Source organism: Callospermophilus lateralis, chromosome 3, assembly GCF_048772815.1.
Source record: "Callospermophilus lateralis isolate mCalLat2 chromosome 3, mCalLat2.hap1, whole genome shotgun sequence".
NCBI classification, from domain to species: domain Eukaryota; kingdom Metazoa; phylum Chordata; class Mammalia; order Rodentia; family Sciuridae; genus Callospermophilus; species Callospermophilus lateralis.
The window spans coordinates 80419869-80443862 of NC_135307.1; the positions used below are offsets into that span (position 1 = coordinate 80419869).

The 23994-nt window shown below is 35.3% G+C and overlaps 1 protein-coding gene across 5 annotated transcripts in view; it reads left to right on the forward strand.

The window, feature by feature from the left end:
• The window catches only part of Slc12a6 (solute carrier family 12 member 6), a 94636-nt gene that overhangs the window by 20545 nt on the left and 50097 nt on the right, over nucleotides 1–23994 (forward strand). The window lies entirely within an intron of this gene.

Genomic DNA, 23994 nt, shown 5'->3' on the forward strand with positions numbered 1-23994 from the left:
ATGAGTTCTGTGTTCGTTACAAACAGGTGAAATTGAATCATGGCAGCGTATGAAAAGAGTTTTCAAACAAATGAGCACAGTAAAAGTCAATATAGAATTACTTTTTACTTACACAGTTTAGGTTATATCCAGAAAATACTCTAAACCCAATGAGTGAACAACATTTAAATTCAGCAGTTTACAGAATATTATATAAAGAGGGAGCATGGTTCACTAATTTTGTAATGTGGACTTTGTGATTTCTATAGTTACTTAAAATTTTGCTTCAGTTTGCAAGATAAACGGTAATTCAGTAGTGAATACTCTTAATAAATTTTTAATGAAAGAAAAGTACAATAGATGATCATTATGGTGACTGAGCATAGCATCACTGTTTAATAAAGTTACTTGATGTTATTTTCTCTAAATGGTAACAGTTATACTTTCTAGGGGAATTGTGGTTTTGGAATCTTAAGCATGCAATTAAAATCTGAAGTTAATATTATGGTATCAAATATAGCCATAGTTTGAAGCCCCTTATTTTTTAAATCTGTAAATTGTCAGCAACTTCTCTAGTATGTGAATAAAGTCTAAGGGAAACTCACAAAATTCCCTTTAATTCTGTGATGCCATGATTCTAACTTTTTTCTATAGCAAGTAACACATTGCAGTTCCTTGCTGTAAACAGCTGTTGATTATCTCAGCTTCTTGCCAAGCTTTAGAGAATTTTAAAGAATCTTTAACTTATTCAAGATGGTGACTAGTTAAAAAAAAATGTTCCTTTTATATACTTTTTCCTGATAGAGAAAATTTATTAGGAGAAAATAAAAAGGTTTTATGTAAATTCTTTGTCCACTAGGTTATTTTCATTTTGCTGAATAGTCAGGATGATAAGAAGCTGAAAACAAGTTTAACCTACTTTGAACTTGAACCTGATTCTCTACAACTTCAACTCAAAGAAGTTAGATAATTCTTTCTCTCCGGCCTGTATTTCAAGATAAACTTTCTTAATTGCTTAGATTTTATTCCCTTTAGAACTTTGTCTTTATTGTCATCTTCATTAATTTCACAAATGCAAACTTCTATTTCCTTTCTCCAGACCTCTGCTCTTTTATTTTCGTCTTTATTAGTCCCATTATGTTTGGAGAAACGTAACTCTCTTCAGATTAGAACAGAGCTTTACTCTACGAACAACCACCTAGGAAAGCCATAAAAGTTTGAGAGTACCCAACTTTAAGAAAGTGCCATTATTACACTATTATTAGGCTTAACTTATTTTCTTCCATAGTAATTGCTTTGAACAAGAAATAAGTCACAGATATAATCTAATTTGAATTTTATAAGGATTTTCATTTGTTGTTTTCCATAACAGCCCCAGAAAGTCACCACTTGAATAAACTATTGTTTGGCAAGTGAACAACTGCTAGGAATATATTATCTAAATTACCTTAATTGTAGGGTTAAATTGGAAGGAGAGAGGGGAAAGTCTAAAAGTCGTTTCTTCCTTTTTCAACCTAGGAATAAAGGGTCAGGATTTTTTGTTTTGTTTTGTTTTTTGGCCCCTTTTTGACCCCTCCGAGTTTAAAAAAAAAAAAAAAATCCTACCTTCATTTGAGGTTTTGTTGCATGTACTTCTAACTCTGGCCAGTTATGTAACCAGTAGTTTTATTTTCCTTTGTTTTTCCTTCTCTGTGGAGAGAAAAATACATATAATGGTATAAATGGAACATATTTAGAAATCATATCATCCTTTTAAGTGGGTTTTTAAAATATATGTATTTGAATTAGACTAGTGAATAATTTTAGATAAAATAGAAATACAAACACAGAGGTAATCTAATTTTTTAAACTACATAATCCTTGCTGTACAAACTACAATAGAAAGTCAATATAGTAGAACCCTGCTTAATTGGGGCTTTAAAAGAAAAAGGAAAAATTCAGATTTCCATAACATTTTTCTTGTTTTCTTCCTCCCTGTTCTGTTTTCTCAGCAACCTATCCATAAAAATAGCATTTACCACACACTATATTTCAGTATATGTTTACTTGTTTCTGTCTCCCCAACAGACTGATTTTTTTTTTTAAGAAAGAGTGAGAGAGAGGGAGAGAGAATTTTAATATTTATTTTTTAGTATTTGGTGGACACAACATCTTTGTATGTGGTGCTGAGGATCGAACCTGGGCCGCACGCATGCCAGGCGAGCTCGCTACCGCTTGAGCCACATCCCCAGCCCTATTATCTGTTCTAAAGAAAGTTATATCTAATAGAAAAAGCAGACACATTTTTATATAATAATGAATGCTGGATAATTACAACAATAGAAATATGCAAAAATACAATAAATGAAAATGAACTGAGATAAAGTGGCACATTTAAAGCCACATCCCCAGCCCCCCCAACAGACTGATTGATTATAAATTCCTTGAGGACAGAGATCTTATAATATCAATTTTGTATTTCCAGGTTCTTAGCAACATAGTAAGCAAATCAGTGGATAGACATATTCTCTGCCTTTTTTATTCACCGAATGTGGTGTCAGCTGTTTGTGCTCTTTTCCCTAAGCCTACAAAGGTGTAAGAAGTTTCAAGTTCCCCACTAAATGCAGCAGAATGGCATTGGAGTCAGGGACCTGGCTGTGAATCCCAGTCATACTAATTATTACTAATTAGTAGTAGTGTTAATTTGTAATAATTAGTACTTGAGTGACTTTCAGCAAGCTATTTAACAGCTTCTTTCCTCATTGATAAAACCAAGGGAATAACAGTACCCATTTTACAAAGTGGTTATATGGAGGGCATAGGATACCTTGTGTGTGTGTGTGTGTGTGTGTGTGTGTGAGAGTGTGAGAGAGAGCGAGAGAGAGAGAGAGAGGTATGACCTAGCATTCAAAAAATAAGAACTACCCATTATTTATATAGTGTGATTAGTGGTTCACTAATTTGGATAGCAGTTGATGGAAAGAATAATAAATGGCATGGTGGGGATCCTGGAACAGGTGTCTCAGGAGGAGATATCACTGATTCTTGGAGACCTGGAAAAGAAGATGACAGATAATAGGAACAATTTGAAGATATTCAAGAAGGATGATGCACTTGTGGGGAACAAATATTTAGAGTGCTTAGCATATTGGTTGTGGTTGTTACTGTTTTCGGGTACTAAGGATTGAACCAGAGCCTCATGCAAATACCACTGAGCCACATTCCAAGCTATAGATAGCACATTGGGCATGTGGTAAAGAGATGAAGGGGCTGGGCGTAGTGGGGCACACCTGTAATCCCAGTGGCTCTGGAGGCTGAGGCAGGAGGATCACCAGTTTAAAGCCAGCTTCAGCAATTTAGCAAGGCTCTAAGTAACTGAGACCCTGTCTCTAAATAAAATACAAAAAAGGTCTGGGGATGTGGTTCAGTAGTTAAGCTCCCTTGGATTCACTCCCCAGTATCAAAAAGGGGGGGGGTAAATTGAGGGTATTTAGTGAAGTGTTATCCAAACTCTCTGGGACTTCACATGGTTATTGCCTTTTTAGAGATTTAAAAACTGAGACTGTTGACAATAGTAGGTGACTTGCCTCAGGAAAAGCCTAATTTTTTTTTAACATGAATCTTTTATTTTCAGTTATTACCCAGCAATAAGAGAAAGTTAAGTTCACAGTTTTAGCTCTTGACACAAAGTGAACTAGGTAGCAAATTCACTTCCATCAGATAAAGCTAATGGACCAAATTTTTCAAGTTTAAGCCATCTTAAAAGCTTGTAGCATACCAGATACTGCATGTGTTCTCTAGTAACAGTAGCCAACAGTGAGTAGAACTTGAGTATTTTTTAATTGCTGGTGGTTTCTATAATATGTTAGAAATCAAGAGGTTTATAAACATGTTCAGATATGAGTTAGATTCTTAAAAGTCTAAACGCTTATTTAAGAGTATGTATTTCAAAAGGGGTCCATGATCCATATGGACTAAATTAATACTTTTCACTGGGTAGCAGGTATATTTGTAAATATATAATTGTATTAGACGTTGGCACCAGTGCAGAACATGCTCAGCATCATAAAATTCAAAACATTAGCACAAGTTTATATGTCATTAAAAAACAATTATCAGGAGGCTGAGGCAGGAGGATCACAAGTTCAAGGCCAGCCTTGGCAATTTAGCAAGACCCTGTCTCAAAAAATAAAAAAGACTGGGGATGTATCTCAGTGATAAAGCACCCCTGCGTTTAATCCCACTACAAAAAAAGGGAGAGAGAAAGTTACTGTATATCTTAATGTGGAAGGGCCACAGGATTTGATAAGTATTATCAAAACTAATTTTAATAGGACCAATAGAACAGTTTTATTGTTTACAGAATTTACTTAATCAGATGTGAATGCTACCCTTATTCTTTTTTTATTTTTATTTTTAGTTGTAGATGGACATAATCCCTTTATTTATTTGTTTTTATGTGGTGCTGAAGATAGAACCCAAGTGCCTCACACATGCTAGGCAAGAGCTCTACCACTGAGCCACACCCCTGACCCTACACTTAGTTATTCTTTATTATTAAAGTATTTATTTAAATTTGTGTAAGTATTTTTATCAAATAATTGCTCCAGATTATCTCCCTCCTCCTCAAATCTTCTTATTGGCCAAGCATGATGGCACATGCCTGTGACCCTAGCAGCTTTGGATGCTGAGGCAGAAAGATGGCAAGTTCAAAGCCAGCCTCAGCAATTTAGGGAGGCCCAAAGCAATTTAGCGAGACCCTGTCTCAAAATAAAACATAAAGGACGGGTTGGGAGCCTGAGGCAGGAGAATCATGAGTTCAAAGCCAGCCTCAGCAAAAGAGGTGCTAAGCAACTCAGTGAGACCCTGTCTCTAAATAAATACAAAATAGGGCTAGGGATGTGGCCAAGTGCCTCTGAGTTCAATTCCTGGTAACCAAAAAAAAAAAAGGAGGACTGGTATTCTGACTCAGTGGGTAAATGCGTTTGGGTTCAATCCCTAGTGCCAAAAAAAAAACAAACAAACAAACAAACAAACAAAAAACAACTTGTAGTGTCTGTGGATTAGGCAGATTCATACTGTTGGATTGCCTTCATTGGACATAGATTGGAAGATTTCTCTTTTCCCTTCCCTTCAAAAAGGGTATTTATTTATTTATTTTTCTTTTTTTACCCTTGGTGTGTTCTTTGACTCTAAAAGATACCCTTGTATCATTTTAATAAATACCCCCCAAACAGGGTATTTATTAAAAATGAACCCAAGGTAAAAGAGTCACATCCCCAGCCCTTTTTATTTTGAGACAGTATCTTACTAGGTTGCTTACAGCCTCACTAAGTTGCTGAAGCTGGCTTCAAACTTATGATCCTCCTGCCTCAGCTTCGTGAGCTTCTGTGATCACAGGCATACACCACAATACTGGACCTTAGAATAGTTCTGAGGACATTTTCAGAAGTGGACCTACATTGGTATTGAACAGCAGCTACAAACATTAACTCACCAGCAGTGCAAACAGTATGAGAGCAATTTGTCAAATGAAGTAATAAAGTTCAAATTGTATTACTAATATAAGTTGTTAGGTAAACATTAATTCTGCTCATTACCTGTGAAATCTTACATTCTTAAAAGGATATTTGACTACCTTCTTTTATTGACTAACATTGAGATAGAAAACTAAAGAGATTTTTCTCTGTGTAAATATAACTATTTTCTATAGTGAGGATTTTAAAGTCTTTTATAGCCAGGCATACTAGTACGTGCCTGTAGTCACAACTTGTCAGGAGGCTGAGGCAGGAGAATTATTCCAGGTGTTCCAAAGCCAGCCTGGACAATATAGGAAGACCACATCTCAAGAATTAAAAATAAAAGCCTTTTTTGTTTGTTTGTTTTGGTACCAGGGATTGAACCTAGGGCCGCTCACTGAGCCACATCCCAGCCATTTTTTATATTTTTATTTAGAGCAGGATCTTGCTAGTTTCTGCTATGGGCTTTGAACTCATGATCCTCCTGACTCAGTGCACCTCCATGTTTGTTCTTTTAATTATTTGTGTGGGCCTTTCCCCAATCCATCTATCAAACATATATCTTCATGTTTTAAAATCTGAGTTTATCCTTAAACCTGCTGAGTGAGGCATATTTTTCTATCTTCCTTTCCATACCTCAGTAGGAAAGGAAGCATTGCCAGAAAGACAAAATATCATCCCAGTTCTTTTTTTTTAAATTATTTTTTAGTTGTAATTGGACACAATATCTTCATTTTATTTATTTTTATGTGGTACTGAGGATCGTACCCAAGGCCTCGCACGTGCTAGGCAAGCACTCTACCGCTGAGTCACAACTCCAGCCTCATCCCAATTCTTTTCACCATGATTTTTACTGTATGTAAGACCTTAATACAAGAATACACAATTTAGTTTGTTTCCTTTTAGTTCTGTTTTTTTTTTTTTTTGGGGGGGGGGGCAGAAGTGGAGGTAGTACTAAGGATTGAACCCAGGAACACTTTACCGCTGAGTTACATCCTCAACCCTTTCTATTTATTCTGTTGTGACAGGTTCTAAGTTGCTTAGGTCCTTGCTAAGTTGCTGAGGCTGGCCTTGCACTTGGGATCCTCCTTTGACACCTCCTGTGTCACTGGGATTACAGGCATGTGCATGGCTGTAATCTTTCAGTTCTTACAACCGTGTAGATTGTAACTCTTATTTGTCATGTATTCTGACAGTCTTGAACATTTTCATTTTGCATTTCAACACTATTTTCACCAGTTAATTAGAATTTCTCCCAGAATTTTTCTTGCTTAGCACACCAACCCTGTGTGTAGGATATGCTGCTTTTGCCCCACAAAGAGATTTGCCAGATTGAAATTGACTGAATTCTATAATTTTTTAAAAAAAATAAGCATAAAAACTGGGTGTTGTGGTATATGCCTGTAATCCCAGCAATTTTGGATACTGAGCAAGGCCAGCCTCAGCAATTTAGCAAGGCCCTCAGCAATTTAGTGAGACTCTGTCTAAAAATAAAAAGCTGAGGTGTAGCTCAGCGGGAGAGAGCCCCTGAGTTCAATCCCCAGTACCAAAAACAAAAACTAAACAAAACCCCTTTATACACTGTACATGTTGCTTAATTACTAGATACTTTTATTTTCTATACTTAATATTTAGGAGTGTAAAATATATAACTTTAGCATATTGTAAAATATTTAAAAGATTTTCAGATTTCAGATAGAATTTGGCTATATGGCATGGATTATTAACTGGTAAACTCTGAGGAATGTATCATTTCTTGTTTTTGCCATGTTGAAAAAGGAAACAGTTTTACATGAACATGTTGTCAACTTTAAGTTATAATACTACTAGCTACCATTGTTTTTTGAAGGTTTTTTGTTTTTTCTTTTCTTTTTCTTTCTTTTTTTTTTTTTTTGATACCAGGGATTGAACCCAGTGGTGCTTACCCACTGAGACACAGAGACACAACCCCTGCCCTTTTTTATATTTTATTTAGAGACAGGGTCTTGCTGAGTTGCTTAGGACCTCACTAAGTTGGTGAGGCTGGCCTTAGTAATCTTCCTGCCTCACCCTCCCAAGCTGCTGGGATTCCAGCAGGTGCCACCACACCCGGCTAGCTACTATTATTGAGCATGGTAAGTAGAAGAGCCAGTGTTCAACCTAGGCACTTAACAAATATTGGCTCACATAATCCTCACAACCAAGACAGGAAACCATTATTGCTATTTTCTATATTAGGAAAATAAATTGTCAAGAAATTAGATGATTTAAGTAGCAAATTTGGAATTCAAAGTAAATGTATATGGCTCTAAAGCTTTTTTTGTTTGTTTTTAACCACACCGAATGGCCCCTCCGCTTTAAATACACATAATTTTTTATGTTTCCTGCAACTAGGCTGCTCTCTTAATAGTTACTAATTCTTTTTTTAAGTGTTTTTATTAATTATTGATGGACCTTCATTTATTTGTTTGTATGTGGTGCTGAGGATCGAACCCAATGCCTCACACATGCTAGGCAAGGACTCTACCACTGAGCCACAACCCCAGCCCTAATAGTTACTAATTCTTATTCTCTATTTCTTTATTATTGTAGATTTCTTAAAATTAAAGTTAACTTCTTCCTCTATTATTTCAAGTATTGGATTGCTTTGTATAAATTTAGTATAGAATATTTCTAAACGGCTGGGGATGTGGCTCAAACGGTAGCGCGCTCACCTTGGCATGCGTGCAGCCCGGGTTCGATCCTCAGCACCACATACAAACAAAAATGTTGTGTCCGCCGAAAACTAAAAAATAAATATTAAAAAATTCTCTCTCTCTCTTTAAAAAAAAGAATATTTTTAAATGTAGAATATTCTTTGAAATAATGCTAAAAATTGTGAAATTTGAGCATAGGACTTGGCTTAAATTAGCTTAATCTGACGAACCTTTAGAAGCCTTCCATTCCCACATTCCGGGAAGATTCCTACTTAACAGTGATATAGAAATAGAAGGCTTAGCTGGGCACAGTGTAATCCCAACAGCTCTGGAGGCTAAGGCAGGAGAATTGAAGATTCAAAGCCAGCCTCAGCAACTTAGTCCCTAAGCAACTTAGTGAGACCCCATCTCAAAATAGAAAATTAAAAAAGGGCTGGAGTTATGGATCAGTGGCTAAGCACCCCTCCGTTCAATTCCTGGTACCGAGGGGAAGGGGAGTGGGAGACTTAAAACTTAAAAATGGAGTTAGTGAAATAATTGACTTTAATATAACTTCAGAATACGTATTCTTCACTGAAGGTATGCAAGATGTATTTCTTTTAATGTATTTCATTATGGTTTTTATTACTTAGAATATGGTACATAATCACATTTTTTTTTTTCTGTACTAAGGATTAAACCCAGAGCCTCATGCATGCTAGACAAGTACTCTACCAATGAGGTATATCCCCAGCTCCATAAGTGATTTTAATCTATTCTAAAACACCATATGATGAAGTAGGTCTCATTTCCTTTGCTGTGTTCTTTCCACTGTAACATATAACCTTTTGTGACAGAAGATTCTGATCCTTGTGTTAGAAATGGTGAATCTATAGTAAGAGTTCTCCTCTAAAGTTGTCTCTATCTTTTTCCCACCTCAATATCTTCATCTGAACTCTTTTTTTTTTTTATATCCACAACCCAGTTGTGCCAGGGTAAGTGGTAGATTTTATTTTATTTTTTATTTTTTTAATTGGTTGTTCAAAACCCTATAAAGCTCTTGACATATCATATTTCATCTGAACTCTTGTGCTTTCATTCCCTGCCTAATGTAAAGCATTACACACATTCACACTTAACATCATCACCTCAAGATCAGGTTTGTATTTCTTCCAAGATGACTTACCTAATATTGTTTTTCAACTTTGATTATTCCATTTGTCAGTATCTGTTAGCCCTCAAATATACTTTGCAGTGTGCCTTAAATTTGTAATCATGTTGGAATAGTATTTACAGATGATTGTATTAGCAGTAGATCTGCCTATACCTCTTGCCATTTCTCTCCACCTCTTCCTGCTGGAAGTCCAATAGTTCTTCCCCTGTGCTGTCATTCCACCACCTCCCTGTACTATAGTGGAGCCCTGCTGCAGGAGATGGGCTTCAGTGAACTGGATAAGAACCAGGGACTGGCCCTTGTCTACTCCAGCTGCTTGACTGCTATTGTCTGGTCATCTTTTCCTTACAATAAGTCAGATGGATCAGAGGGAAAATGGCTAAAGAAAATTCTCATAAACTTCTTCAGGACTTTTGTGTCATATTCTTTGTTCCCATAGGCTGGTTTGGCTCTGAATTATCATTATTCCACCTTGGTTACCTTTTCTTCCTTTCAGTATGTGGATTTCTTGGGGAAAACAGGAATAACATTGCATTCATAGCTCTTCCAATGATATTTTCCTGGTTCCTTCAATGAGTATTCTTTAGTATTTCCAGCTCTTGATCTCAGCTTGTGCCTATATTTTAGAAAAATTCAACCTTCTATCTTTAACTCTGTTTTAATGATGACTTTGAAATCTTTATTTCCATCATTAACCTTTTATTGAACTAATCTCAAATTTCTATTTCTTTGGATATATTTAAAAAGTAATTTCACTATGAGTCAATTTAAAAGCATGTTAAACATTTTATAAAATATACAAAGCTCTACATTACAAAAAGTTGTAATTGTCATAGCAATATTAAGACAATATTGCCTTCAAAGCACATGTAATAGGCAGATACACCCCTCCCAGCATATTCCCAATTCCAAGTTTTCTCTCAGTGACCTCTTATTCTTAATTCTTATTTATTTATTTATTTATTTGTTTGTTTATTTATTTATTTATTTATTTATGGTACCAAGGACTGAACACAGGGGCACTTAATTACTGAGCTACATCCCCATCCCTTGATACTGTGTTCTGCTTCTTATTAGGATCAATTGTATGTCCATCATAAACTATTGATGTCTAGGAGGGATATGTGGCTCAATGGTAGAGTTCTTGCCTAGCATGTATGAGGCCCTGTGTTTAATACCCATTACTGACAAAAGAAAAAAAAAGGAAGAAATAAACTTAATGTTCAGTGATTTACAGGCAGTAAATTTGGTTTTGTGTTTGGTTTAGAATCACTACTCATGCCTTCTAGCTCCTTGGCAATGAGACTTGGCTGACTAACGATATTTGTGACAATAAGGAGATAATTTTGAACAGGTAGAAGCATCTTTGAAGAGGCACCATGCAGCAGTATAGAAGAACATCACAAAGAGAGCTTCTGTTATATTTGGTACTGCAGGAAACCAGTTATCAGGGCTCTAGTAATTTGGGTAAATCTTTAATACAGAAGTAGTAATTGTAGCTGTAGTGTTTTTGAGGAAGAAAATGGTCATTTTGTGGTCTAGGGAAGCACATGAATTATGACTGTAAGTAGTAGCTGTCAGCACATTAATTTTATTTCCTTCTAATTCATTATCTTTCAGTAAGCAACTGAAAACTCATAGGGTATTGAATCCTTTGAAATTCATCTTAAATTCCACCAACTGGCCAGAGAAGGAAGATCAACATCTGGTCTCTAAAGTATGACTTATTTGCATATTCTCCTGTAATTGAATAGACATTCTTGTGGGAAAACTTTGTCTAAACAGTTTAGGTGAATAAAAGAAAATTTAAATCCCAGTTTCCGAATGTTGTGCATAAAGGAGGCTCATCATTCATATTGGTTTCTGAGGATCCAGTCCATGATTGACTGGTTTCAAGGCAGAAGTATCATGGTGGAAGGATGTGGGGCAAGAAAGCTTCTCAGCTCATGTCATCTAGGAACCACAGAGCTGTTTTCTACTTCTTTATTGACCTCTTTCCTTGAAATATTACAATATTTGATCTTTTTCTGTTTTCCCTTTCTTTTCTTTTTCATTGTCTTTCTCACTAATTGTTGCTCATTTAGTCTTCCAAATAGTTCCCAAAACTCCTCACTAGTCTCCAAACTACTGTGCTAGTCTATTGTCATTTCTTGTCTGGCTTTTAAAACCATTCATTATAGTAATTACCAGAGGAATTTTTCTCAAATGTAAATCTCATCCCTATCATTTCATTCCCATTTAAAACCCTATAATATCTCCCCTTTGTCCTCAGAGAAAAGTTTGTACTTCATAATCTAGAACATCCCAACTTAATAGCTTCCTTGTCTGTTATTCATTATTATTTATTTATTTTTGTAGTACCAGGGAGCAAACCCAGGGCCTTGCACATGCTGGGCAAGTGCTCAATCACTGAGTTGTATCCCCGCCTGCCCCCCTCCTTTTTTAAATGGGGATTGAACCCAGGAGTGCTTTACCACTGGGTAAAATATCCACATATCTGCTCATATGTGGGGTACTAATTTGAAATTCCTAAGGAAAGGAGAACTGCCTTTGCAGGCTATATCCTCAGTCCTTTTTATTTAGGACCTCTCTTAGTTTCCAAGGCTGGCCTCGAACTAGCAGTTCTCCTATTTCAGTCTACCAAGTCACTGGGATTACAGGCATGTGCACCCCGCCCCACCCTCGCTCAGATGCCTAAACTGGCATGGATCCTCCTGCCTCAGCCTCCCAAGTAGCTGGGATTATAGATATGTGCATCACCACACCTGGCTTCTATTATTCTTTTATACATACAGCATTCCAGATATAACAAATGTACTCAAATGTTTCTGTGGTTCATCATGCCTGTTTTATATTTTGAAGGGTTCTTTCCTATAGTTACCTAACAAGTGCTTCCTCCTTTCAAGATGAGCTCAAAATCACTTCTTCCTTAATGACTTCTGTGATTGCTTCAGGGACTGTAACAAGTTTGTACTTCCATACCTCTCCGCTACACCTCTGATATAGTACTTTAATCACCCAGCTAATCACTTGTCCTACTGTTATGTGCTAATAGCTCCTTCAGGATAGCTACTCTGCTCTGTTCATCTTTGTGTATCCCCAGCACCTTGTACATAGACTCATACTTAAAGGTGCTTAGTAAATATGTGTTGATTAATTTAAAAATAATATAATGCAGCATGTATCCAGCTGTTCAGAGGAAGATTAATCTTGTTAGAAAATTGAACCTTATGGAAAGAAGCACTTGAGTTGGGTCTTTGAAGAAAGTAGAACTCAGGTAAATAGGAAGGAGAAGGAAATTTTCAGTGAAAAGATTGTGGGTCTTACAGTTGGGGCTCACGGTATATTCTAGAGAGTGTGAGCAGAAGTTTCTTGACTAAGAACTTCAGATGATATTAGAGCTGAGTAAACTGGTGCTAGATTATAAAGGGACTTGAATGCCAGGATCAGTTTTTTGGAGTTCCTCCTATAAACCAAGAGGTCCAAATAAGTAAGCCAGGATATATTTATAGATGTCTAAGCCATTAGCCTTTACCACCATCCCTTTCCTGAGAATTCAAAGCAGGAACAGAGGTAGAGCCTGCAAAGGCAGGTCTCCTTTCCTTAGGAATTTCAAATTAGTACCCCACATATGAGCAGATATGTGGATATAAACAAGTCCAAATTATTTTCTTTTCATAAAAATGGTTGGAAACTCCTGGAACTGTCACTTGGAAACCTTTGAAAGCATTTTGTTTTTTTAAGCAGTGAAGTAACCTAATAAAGGCAGAATTCAGGGATCATTAATATGGATTGTTTTAAGATGGGAGAATTGCTGGCAAGGAGAATAATTGAAGTACTTTAATGATCCAAATTGGAAAATATAAATCTAAGTGATGGAAGTGTGGTGGAAAAGAAGATTGGTATGGAAGCATAGTGAAGTCACAGTTGACTGGATTTGGTGACTAAATGTGGAGGATGATAGAGGGGGAAGAATCAAGTCAGTATTGCCTATGCTGACTGGTCCTGCCTATTTAACTCATTGGGTCAGTGACTACTCTCTTTTTCTCCTTTATTACCAGTTTGGTTTATTAAACCCTGTCATCTCTAGGACATTGTCATTAGCTGTGTCCTAATATCAGTTCCTCTGACTAGATTGTTTTTTCTCCATTTCTCCCATCCATTATTCTGCTTTTTGATGAACTATCCATCCTTCAAGATTTAGCTCAGTTGTCTGCTTGACACCATCCCATCTGACTACTGCTTTATTTTGTGTTTTTTTCTTTTTTTTTTTTTAATGAAGATTGGCTCCTCTTGCCATTTCTTTTTTTTTTTTTTTTTAAGAGAGAGAGAGAGAATTTTTTAATACTTATTTTTTTTTAGTTTTCGGCAGACACAACATCTTTGTTTGTATGTGGTGCTGAGGATTGAACCCGGGCTGCACGCATGCCAGGCGAGTGCGCTACTGCTTGAGCCACATCCCCAGCCCAGTGTTTTTTTTTCTTGAAAAGTATTTTTACTTGCACTATAACAATCATTTTATTATTTCATAAGTGTGTGTGTGTGTGTGTGTGTTTTGGGCAGTGCCTGGAATTGATCCCAGGGCACATTACCACTGAGCTATACCTCCAACTCTTTTTATTTTTTAATTTTGAGACAGTCTCACTAAGTTGCCTAAGGTAGCCTCAAATTTGCAATCCTCCTACCTTAGCTTCCTGAGTCACTGGGATTACAAGCATGTGCCACCATGCCTGGAAGTTTGTGTATTTTTTTGCTCTCTAGACTTCTTGAGAACAAAGGACTGCTTTTTTGTTATCCATACTGCCTAGTATGTATTTGACATATATACACATTCAGAGTAGTGGTTGAATTAATAATAACAGCTACACATGCCTATAGTCCTAGTTACTTAGGAGGCCAAGGCAGGAGGAGGATCATTTGCACTCAGGAGTTCAAGACCAGCCTGGACAAACAAAGGGAGACCCCATCTAAAAATAATAACAACTATTATTACTATTGTTGCTATCCTAGAGACCATCTTAGAAATGCTGTTAGCACGTAAACAAATTATAGTGATCTGGTAATGAGTATGCCTGCCTAATAAATCTAGAGTTTCTTTCATTTTGCATATTGCATTCATATTTCCTTTCCTAAAATACTGCTTCCATTTTTAGACTTCTACTTAGAAAATTTCATTTGTTTTCCAGTTTCTTTAGTCTTCTATTTGGTGTCCTAGATAGTGCTATGTTTATTCCTTCTTTCTGGTTTTGAGTCCTCTATGCTTATTAAGGTTTTTTATAAGTCCTACTTAAAGTTCTTATTGCTCAATCCATGTTGTTCTCCTTTGGACCCTTGCACCTCCTGCTGCAAGATAAGTGGTCAAAGACTCTGGTTGAGATCTGGCTCTGCCTCTGTTCCCTTAGCTGCATCAGCTGCACTACCTTGGCCAAATAATTTCTGCTTTCTCTGAATTAGTTGTTTCTTCAGGAACAGGAATAAATTCTTCCTTGCAGAGTTGCTAAGCAGATTTGATATAATGATGATAGGAATTTTTCCTAAATTCAGCCATTTTAGACACTACTTTTATAATCTTCCCATTTTCATGGATCATCTTGTATTTTATTTTTTTTTTCTGTAATTCAGTCACTACTTTCATGGTTTTCTTTAAAAAGGAAACTCTGTCACAAAGTAAGATATCAGCATTCTTGCCATAGAGGAGAAATTAAAAATAGATACAATACAAGCATTATTAATCTTGTTAGATACTGTTGCTAAGCATAGGATCTAAACCTGATTTAAAAAGAGAGAGAGATTAGCAAAATTTTAAGCGATATTGAAGATATTCTAGCATATACATATAAAAATGATATTTTAGGGATGGGGATATAGTCCAGTGGTAGAGGACTTGTCTGGCATGTGCATGACCCTGGTTCCATCCCCACAACTGCCAAATAATGAAATTCAAATTAAAGAAGTTACAAATAATTTTTATAAAGAGCTTCAACTTTCTGTTACTTGGATTAAAGTCAGGATAGGGGTGCAAAGGTAGAATCACATCCTGAAACCTAAAGTCACAGTTAAAACTTATTGAGATGTTTAGTATAAAATGAATTTTACAAGCACTTTCAATATTTATGAATAGTTTATTTTATAAATATTTATGAATGTTTGTATTCTTATAGATATAACTAACATAACACAAATAAAATAGTTTGGTTGCTAAGGAGTTTTTCCCCCCCAAATATTGAAACAGAAGCATACTTACTGTTGTAGAGATGAATGTTGTTTATGTCTTCTTAATTTTCTCTACCCTTTCATCCTGAGTCCTTATTGGATTTCCTAACCACAGAAGCTGCCCTGTATTTACCATGTCCTGTCTTGGGGGCCATCTTATCTGAGTAGGCGATGTTTCTGAACTATAACAATATGACCATCTGTGGTCACTGTGTCTCTAGAGAACTACTTTGATAACTTGTAAGTTACCTACATTTATTCTTGTACCCAAATTTTATGAACAACCAGCATAATGTATTAGACAAGTCAGAATCCAGTTTCAAACTAGTCCTTGAAATGTACATTCAGTACACCTTGGCCAAACCATTGAGCTTAACTTCACTTTGACTTTTTTTTAATTTTTTTTTTTTTTTTTTTTTAGTTGTTGATGGACCTTTATTTATTTGTTTATATGTAATGCTGAGATTCAACCCCAGTGTGTCACACATGGTAGGCAAGTGCTCTGCCACTAAGCCACAACCCCAGCCCCACTGCTTTGGCTTCTTTATATATTTCGTGTCTATACATATCCCAGGGTTATCATGAGAATCAAATGATGTGTGAAAACATTTTAAAAACTAGAATGTTATTAAATGTAAGATATTACTACTTTTCTTAGTTTCTTAGTTGAATTTGATTCTTCATCTAGGTTATGAGCTTTTTATTTATTTATTTTTTGGGTACTAGGGAGTGAACTCAGAAGCACTTAACCACTGAGCAACATCCCCAGCCCTTTTTGGGGGGTGGGTACTGGGAATTGAATTCAGGGGCATTCAACCACTGAGCAATATCCCCAGCTCTATTTTGTATTTTATTTAGAGACAGGGTCTCACTGAGTTGCTTAGCGCCTCTCTTTTGCTGAGGCTTGTTTTGAACTCGCAATCCTCCTGTCTCAGCCTCTGGAGCCATTGGCACCACCTTGCCCAGCAATTATGAGCTTCTTAACATCAGGAAATATATTTATTTTTTGTTTGTACATATTTTGTTTTTGTTTTTTGAGACAGTGTCTCTGTGTTGTCCAGCCTGTTCTGGAACCCCTGTGCCCAAATGTTCCTCTTACTCATGCTCCCATGTAGCTGGAGCCTTTAGGCATGCATCACCATACTTGACTGGGAAATATCTTTTTTTCCTTTTCATTTTTTTTATTGTTGCATTTTAGTTGTATCTAATTATGGGATTTGTTTTTGCTTATTCATACATGCACACAATATAACAATATAATTTGCCTCTCACCCCCATTTTCTTTCTTCTACTGATCTCCCTTTGATTTTCATGAGATTCCCTTACCCACCCCCAAACTTTGGAGAATCAAACTATTATTATCACATGGTTGTACAATTTTAAGTCAATGTGCCAAGAATTCAGACATATTACTTTCATATTTTCCTCATATTGTTAAAGTACAAAATGTTTAGAATTCTAGAAAATATGCCCAGTTACCAAAAAGCTAATTTTTACCATGATACTTGCAGCGCTGCAATTTTTATTATTTCTTATGAGGATGATTCCATGGCTTACCTCAGGTTTTTTTTATACTTACCATTTAATGAGTATCTACTATCTTTAATCCTTAACAGTTTTCTGCAACATAGTTGCATAAATAGTAAATTTAGGCTAAGAAACATGAAATCATTTTTCCAGAATTATCTCCATTCTGTGAAGGCTGAGTGAGGTGAGGAAGCTGTAGAAGAAAAATTCGAAGCTAGCAGAGGTTGTTTTATGAGTTTTAATTAAAGAAGCCATCTTTGTAATGTAAACGTACAAAATGAAACAGCAAGCAGCAATTTTGAACCTGGGAACAGAACATCTAGCTAAGATAGTTGATGAAGGTGGCAACTCTAAACAGATTTTCAATGTAGTCAGAAAAACTTACATAGGAAGAAGATGCCACCTAGGACTTTCATAGCTAGAGAGAAGTTAATGCCTAACTTCAAAGAACAGGCTGGCTCTTTTGTTAGGGGCTAATGCAGCTAGTAAAGTCAAGGTTCATGTACCATTTCAAAATTCCTAGGGCCCCTAAGAATTATACTAAATCTGTCCTGCCTGTTGCTATCTAAATGGAACAACAAAGCCTGATGACAGCACATTTATTTCCAGCTTGGTTTACTGAATATTTTAAGTCCACTATTAAGAGTTGCTCAGAAAAAAGATATCTTTCAAAATATTATTGTTCATTTACAATATGCCTGATAAACTAAGAGCTCTGATAGACAATGAAAGTTGTTTTCATAAAAGTTGTTTTCATGCCTGCTTAATACAACATCCATTCTGAAATCCAGAGGTGAAGGAGTAATTTTGACTTTCAAAACTTAGTAAGAAATATATTTCCTGAGTCTGTAGTTTCTATAGATAGTGGTTCCTCTGATGTGTCTGGCAATGTAAATGAAAACTTTCTGGAAAGGATTCACCATTCTAGATATCATTAAGAAATTCTGATTCATATCAACAATAACAGGAGTTTGGAAGTAGTTTATTCCTGCCTGTATGAGAGATTCAGGACTTTAGTAAGGAATTAATTGCAGATGTGGTGGAAATACGAAGAGACTAGAATTAAAATTGGAATCGGAGAAGGTGACTGAATTGCTACAACCTCATGATAAAATGTTAATGGATGAGAAGTTGCTTTTTTGGATAAGTAAAGAGTGGTTTCTTGAAATGATATCTACTTGTTATGCTGTGAACATTGTTGAAGTGACGACAACAAAGAAATTAGAATATTATATAAGTCTAGTTGATAAAGCAGTGGCTGGATTTGAGAGGATTGACAATTTGAAAAGAAGTTCTGTGGATCAAATGCTATCAAACAGCATCTCATACTATAGAGAAATCTTTCATTAAAGGAAGAATTCATTGTGGTAAACATCATCATTGTCTTATTTAATCAACTGTGCCAGGTATTCTCCCACCTACTCTGAAGGCTGAGGTGGAAGGATTGCTAATTTGAGGCCAGCCTTGGCAACTTAACAAGCCCTATCTCAAATAAAAGGTTTTGGGAATGTATTTTAGTGGTAGAGTGCTTACCTAGCATGCACAAGGCCCTGGGTTCATACCCAGTAACACATGAAAGAAAGAAAGAAAGAGGGGGGGAGGGAGGGAGGGAAAAAGGAAAGAAGGAAATTTAAGCAACTACTACCCTATCTATCAGCAGCTGTGAACATTGAGGTGACATCCTCTACCAGCGAAAAGTTGACAACTCACGAAGACTTCAATAACAATTAGCATTGTTTTAGCAATAAAGCAATTCTTTTTTAAGAGAGAGAGAAAATTTTTTAATATTTAGTTTTCGGTAGACACAACATCTTTATTTTATTTGTATGTGGTGCTGAGGATCGAACCTAGCACCCCACGCATGCCGGGCGAGCGTGCTACCGCTTGAGCCACATCCCCAGCCCAATAAAGCAATTTTAATTAAGGTATGTATTTTGGGTTTTTTGGACATAATGTTATTATACACTTACAGTGTAAAAATAATTTCATATGTACTGGAAAACCAAAAAAATTGTGTGACTCACTTTATTGTTATATTCACTTTATTACTATTTCCTGGAACCAATCCACAGTATCTCTGAGATGCTGTAGTCATCTGAGGCTGTTGGTAAAGCTATAGAATCTGAGGATCCTCCCATAAAATTGAGTAATGACAGTTAATTTTGTGATCCAGGAATTTGTAGTATAACTAATACTTTATAATTGTAGTATAACTAATACCTTATAATATTTGACTAGGCAAATTTAGAAAATACTGGTTTAATGGAAATAGTACTGAGTGAGTGAGTGATGAAATGGGAATGAGGATCTAGGGAGTTATCCTTTAACCCTAGTATCTTGATATTAATTAGTTTGACATTTCCCAAATGTATATCACATAAGACTAGCTATACAAGGTATTTGATGCAAAATGAGTTATCTTTTCTGATATACATTTAGGAGTGCTTAATGTTATATTCTTTGGGGGAATTAATTAGGCAGCCATTAGCATATTGAAGGGTATGAGAAATTATGTTACAGAAGCCTACTTAACTGTTAAATTGATTTGCCAATTTACTTATTGTTTTAGTCAGCTTTTTCATACTGTGACTAAAAGATATTACAAGAACAATTTTAAGGAGGAAAAGTTTATTCAGAGGCTCACAGTTTCAGAGGTCTCAGTCCTTTGACAGCCGGTACCATTCCTTGGGGCTCAAGGTGAGACACAACATCATGTTAGAAGCGTGTGGCAGAGGGAAGTAGCTCACATGATGATAGAAAGCAAAGACACTAAGCTCACTACACATATACCCCAAAGACAAACCTCTAGAGACCCATCTCCTACAGCAATACCCTGCCAGCCTACAGTTAACACCAAGTTAATCCCTACAAGGGGATTAATTCACTGTTCAAGTTAAGACTTTGTCATAATCCAATCATTTCACCACTGAAGGTTCTTGTGTTGTCTCACACATGAGCTTTTGGGGGGAACACTAATATCTAAACCATAACACTTAACATATCTACCCCATTTCTCACTAAATCCCTATTGGTATACTAAGGAATATGCACTTATGTGCAAAGTAATTGTGTACCATATATAAAGTATAGTTCATGGTTCTGTGCTCCTATAGCAGTTTATTCTATCTGTGGTTAGGTGTCTACACGTAAATTCATTGATGTGGCAGATAGTATGGACCACAATATAAATATCAGCTAAATGATCTGTTTTTGGCATAAGTAGTTAAGTAGTTTTTATTTGTTTTGTTTTTGTTGTTTGTTTGTTTTAAACTGCAGTGCTGGGAATTCAACCCAGGGCCTTGCACTTGTTAGGCAAACACTCTGCAACTGAGCTACATCTTGAGTCCTCTGTATATCTTTTTAAAACTATATTCCTCTTATATTAAAATTTCAGGTAAGGATCTTTTGACTCTATGGGGTAATCTAAAAACACAAAAACTAATGATTTATTAATTTTTTATTCATTGGTTTACATTTTTATCTTATCACTTAATTACTTTACCTAAAATTACTATTTTTCTATTTTTATTTATTTAAAATAGTACTGAGTGAGTACTAAGAGAAATTAGGAAAACAACCCCATTCATTCAACTCCATTAAAATAATAATATGTAAGTGTTTCTGGATCTATTTAGTTTCATTGCAGTAAGTTCAGAATCTGTTATGTAAAGAATATAGGGTTGGTTTGTTTGTTTTTTTAGAGTTTACCTTATTTCAATTTTTGTCCCCACTTAGAAAACCTTCCTGTATAGAGAGGCAGAATCTAGTAAATTGAATAATAATGTCAGTTGTTTTGGGTTTCATCTTTAATCATCTTTGCTTAATTGAGTCAAAATGATTTCTTAGGATAATGATGCTTTAGTTTTTTAAAACGTTGGAGTCTGGAAAATTATAAATATATTACATTAGGGCTAGTTATTTTAGGTGTTTGATATCTTGAAATGACTTGTATGTATAGATAAGTCAATAGGATAATATTGTAAATGTACTGATGTTTATAGCCTTGGTATGTTCTTAATTGACATTGTTATTTAAATGAAATTAATGGGTTTAATTAAGACTTGTGCTGAATTTGAGCTGCAAGACATAGGCTAACATTTAATTTACTTCAGATTCTCCACTATAAATGGTAAGTGAAGAGATTCTCAAAGGAATTTTTGAAAAAGTATTCCTATGGGCAATCTAAGAAAAATATTAAAGTCCTTCAGAAAAACTTCACAAAGGTAGTTTTGTAAATGAGTATCACCCAAAGTCATTTTTTAAATCTCTCTCTTCTCCAATGTGCTTGACAAGAAACTAAATTAAATCTTCATTCCTTACCATTTACCTAGGATAAATGTATTAATTAAGCACATGCCTGTTTATAAAACTACTACTGTAAATTCTTACTGTTACAGAAAATATTTTCAGTTCATTTTTCCGAATGCATCTACTTGATATTAATAAAAGGTATATGTTTTGTTTCTCTGTTGTTTTTTATTATTATTGGAACTAACATTTTGATTTGTAGAGTATCTTGGGCTTCTGATTATAATCTGGTTATATTATAGCCTAGATGTAGCTTAGTTTGGGAAGGTCATCAAAGGGTAAAAGTATATTATCAGCACATGACTCCTCTTACAGGAAATAATTTGGTTAAAATAAATGTAATTTTGAATAATATTTAGGATAGTTCCCAGTCTAAAGCAAACTTGTGTGTCTCCTTACCAGTGACAGGCAGGAAAAATACTAAATGGGAGAGTTCAGATATAGGACAATAGAAAGACAGTGAACCAAGATCCAGTGGATTTCATCTTAGGGATGCAAGGTTGGTTCAACATAAGGAAATCAATAAATGTAATTCATCACATCAATAGACAAGAACCACATAATTTTCTCAATTGATGCAGAAAAAGCATTTGACAAAATACATCATCCATCTATGTGTAGAACACTGAAAAAACTAGGGATAAAAAGAATATACCTCAACATTGTAAAATCTATTGTAAAAAGTACCTTGGAGAATAGATACAAAAAATGACTGTGGGTGATATTCATTTACAAACCCAAGGCCAATATCATTCTAAATGGACAAAAACAAAGCATTCCCTCCAAAACCAGGAACAAGACAGTTATGCCTGTTTTCACCATTTATATTCAACATGGTCCTTGAAATTAGCCAGAGCAATTAGGCATAAGAAATAAATTAAAGGGATACAAATAGAAAAAGAAGAGCTCAAATTATCTGTTTGCTTGACAACATAATTCTATATTGAGAAGAACCAAAAAGTTCTACCAGAAAACTTCTAGAATTAATAAATGAATTCAACAAAGTAGCATGATACAGAATCAACACTCATAAATCAGTTGCATTCCTATACTCCAAGCAGTGAAGCTGAAAGAGAAATTAGGAAAACAACCCCATTCACAATAGCCCCAACTGTGATTTTTAAGTCATGGCTAGTTTCATTCTAGTGGGTTCATGAACTTATTCACTCCCAGATTTGCCATTTTCACTTAAAAAAAAAAAAAGATATTGAATGATTTTTGGATTCTTAGAGACTAGTTTTCAAATGACGGTGGAATGAGATGGACATCATTACCCTAAGTACATGTATGAGGACACAAATGATGCGAATATACTTTGTATACAAACAGAGATATGAAAAATTGTGCTCTATATGTGTAATATGAATTGTAATGCATTCTGCTGTCATATATAACAAATTAGAATAAAAAAATTACCAAGTAAGTAACAAAGATTGCCCAGAAAGCCTTTAATTATAATAACAAAAAACAAAACGCTAAGTTGAATTTGTAGGGAATCACATAAAAGATTTGTTTCTACTTAGATAGAGGAAGTTATTCAAAGGAAGAGTCCTGGCTTGACTAAAGAATGCACATGCATCATGCATGCATAACTCAGAAAACATGCATATATATAGTAAAGAAGGAGCTAATTCTTTCTAATAAAGTCATTTTTATTTTCCTCCCTAAAATCATTTTACTTTGCCTGAGCTATCTATTCCCATAATATATTTCATGAATTCCATATAACTTGTTTTAGGCTGCTGTCCTTGGTTTAAGAACAAAAAAATTATAAATATAGAGTATTGAGGAGCATGAACATAACACATATTTTGGGCTAGGGTGTAGCTTATTGGTAGAGCACCTTCCTATCATATATGTGGCCCTAGGTTCAGTCTACAGCAGTGCCAAAGGAAAAAAAGAGAGAGGACAATGTATCTAACCTTTCTCTTTTAGCAGTACTGTGAATGTGTCTGACCATTAACCCAAGCATTAATTTTATCAAAAATACTAAGAGAAAAAGTTTTCAACATTTTCTGACCCAGCACATGTAAGAGATACAAGACATTCCCATTAACTGATAGCTGGGAATCAAAATCGTGAGAAAGGGGTGTTGGTAGAATTTTAAGAGGAAAAATAGATGATATGATACTCCACTCCAGCTTTTCCTCTAAATCTACTACTAGATCTAGGTTACGACCAAAGTTCTTCCATTTCTAAAATTCTATGATTTTTTTTCTTCTGCCTTTCTTTGCATACCATCAATACACTTGCATAGTTTTTTCCCCTACCAAAGGATGGGAAGGGGGAGAATCTAATACATCACCTTACTGTAGAATTGTTATTCCTATTTAGTCTTATGTGCAAAAATAACCAATAACTTTTTTTTTTAACTGAACTATAGGACATGTTTAAAATAAAAGCTGGAAATTAGTTTGCTGGTGTTTTGGGGGAAGCGTCCTATAGTAGAAAATTTGGAATTCCTCTTTTTCAAAACCAAATTAAGGAAGAAAATTTTCTGAGATTATATTTTAAAATGTTCAACAGCATGAAAACTTTAGTTTTAGAAATCTGGTGTCTATCTTGTTTGTTTGTTTGTTTGTTTGTTTGATGATGTAGTAAGGTATACTACAGCAGACATCAGAAAACAGAACTTTTTAAC